General features: G+C 34.3%; 1 long non-coding RNA gene across 1 annotated transcript; it reads left to right on the forward strand.

The window, feature by feature from the left end:
- Window positions 1–448: 448 nt before the first annotated feature.
- On the forward strand, window positions 449–1631 carry LOC116177499. The gene is made up of 3 exons (XR_004146686.1): window positions 449–529; window positions 665–1306; window positions 1500–1631. It is a non-coding gene; the product is annotated as an uncharacterized LOC116177499 (long non-coding RNA).
- Window positions 1632–2324: the final 693 nt, after the last annotated feature.

Consider the following 2324-nt stretch of genomic DNA (forward strand, 5'->3'; position numbering starts at 1 on the left):
TACCAAAGATTGTCATACGAAGATCATGTTTTTAAGGGAAGGTAAGTGATTAATCCATCATAGGCTTATGTTCGTTTATTAATGTATAAGATGATCTTAACATTGAGACGAAAGACCACATTGAGGTAATTGATTAATAAACGAACAGAGCCAATAGGTGTTTGTTATAACATGAGTACTTACAAATCCTTTCGATTGTTCACAGCGCCAATGATGACCTCGCCCTCGTCCTGCACCTACTTGAGAGGTATCAACTCAATTCTGTTGAACACGATTCAGGATAATGAGGTAAGTACACAATTGGTTTTAATATAACCCGATTTGGATCGCTCCGAAATTACGTACCGTCTTAATTTCTCATATTTTATGTAAACCAAATGTCCAGTAATTATAGTTTTACACAAAAATCACGAGAGCTCTTTTGTAATATATATTTCTCACTTTTCAGTGATCGCAACTCACAATGCCTGAACGCCGGCTGCGGGTAGCAGCGTCCTGTGGTCCAAAACGGAATGAATAAGGCTAAAGGGTAAATTTATACTATTTAATTTGAGCATACGTAGTCACTATTCATAACGTAATGTATTCCAAAAAAAAACATAGACACTATTAACAATTTTGAAAAATTTTCTTCGTCATTTTAACATATTTTCTTTTGTTTCAGATTCCAGAAGGGCAGCCTTATAAAGGTAGGATTTTTCCTGTTCTAAGCATGACTTGTTGCATTTATTTTGTGTATTTAGCAGTGGGGGAAAAGTGAATAGTGTATAAAGTGACTAAAATAAGAATCAACGAATAATTTTAGCCGATCTTCGTATTGTAGTTCTAACTGAGTTGTGGTTAACTCTTTCAGCGTTAATCTTTGTGGCGTAATAGACTGGCAGCAGTAATTCTTGGAATGGTCATCAGCAGTTCACTCCATATGAATTGTTATGGCCATGAATTCATAGCCATACTAATTTAGTGAAGTGAACAGTTTTCCTCCGCGAGGAAGTACTGCAGCCAGTCATTATGTTTCCAATGAACATGTCTTGGAGGTTGATCATACCCCATTTAGTATTGCGTGAAGATCAGGTTTTTGGTTTTCAAAGGAAGGTGAGTAATCGTTACAGAAGTGTACGTTTATGTAATAATTAGATACTCTCAGATGATTAATCGTAAGTCATCTTTGATTATCTAGCTAATTATTGAACAAACACACTTTATGAGTATACTTTGGCGGGTATACTAATCTCATTGATTGTCCACAGATGACTGGATTCAAGTCTACCCTAATCCTGGTGATCTCAACTTTCAATTGAACTAGGTGAGTACGTCATGGTTTTTGAGTCGTTCATAATAGCGCATTTGTTGTTTTGATTAGATACATACTCATTCATAAGAAAGTGCTTCTTATCTATAAAACTACGACAGCTACTAATATTTTAATTCTGCACATTTTTTTGCCGGTTTTTATATAAACCGTAGTTTTTTTATATTTATAATATTTCTCTTTTCAGTGTTTGGAATATCTCACCGGTCCCGCTTGCCAGTGGTCCACGAACGTGTACGAGTACAGTTGGCGATCCTCAGCCGACAACTCTCCCCAACCATGACGATTAAGAACGACATGATCTTCACGCAAATAGAGGTAGGTACCTAATTTAAAACCTTAGAAAAGCGAAATTTTGAAATTCCAAAATCTTAGAAAAGGGTTGAAGTTACACAAACAATAGTATCGGGTTTGATGAAATTGGGACAGAAACGTTACCAAATCAAACAAAATTAGGTTAAAGTTCCTTTTGGTAGATATTAAAATTACGAATTTTATTAGGAAATTCAGACTCATTTGCACAGTAATCCTCGATTGCGGGGGTTGTAATTTTTGTAGTACGTCAAATATTTAAATCTCGTTATTCGATTATGTTTAAATGATCCATAAGCAACCCTTCAATTGCTCTTTAAAGTCAAAGTTCCTTTTGGTTTTAAAATTACGAATTTTATTAAGAAATTCAGACTCATATGCACAGTAATCCTCGATTGCGGGGGTTGTAATTTTTGTAGTACGTCAAATATTTAAATGTCGTTATTCGATTATGTTTAAATGATCCATAAGCTACCCTTCAATTGCTCTTTAAAATCAAAGTTCCTTTTGGTTTTAAAATTACGAATTTTATTAAGAAATTCAGACTTATATGCACAGTAATCCTCAATTGCGGGGGTTGTAATTTTTGTAGTACGTCAAATATTTAAATGTCGTTATTCGATTATGTTTAAATGATCCATAAGCAACCCTTCAATTGCTCTTTAAAGTCAAAGTTCCTTTTGGTTTTAAAATTACGAAT

This window comes from Photinus pyralis, unplaced genomic scaffold, assembly GCF_008802855.1.
Source record: "Photinus pyralis isolate 1611_PpyrPB1 unplaced genomic scaffold, Ppyr1.3 Ppyr1.4_LG7, whole genome shotgun sequence".
Lineage (NCBI taxonomy): Eukaryota > Metazoa > Arthropoda > Insecta > Coleoptera > Lampyridae > Photinus > Photinus pyralis.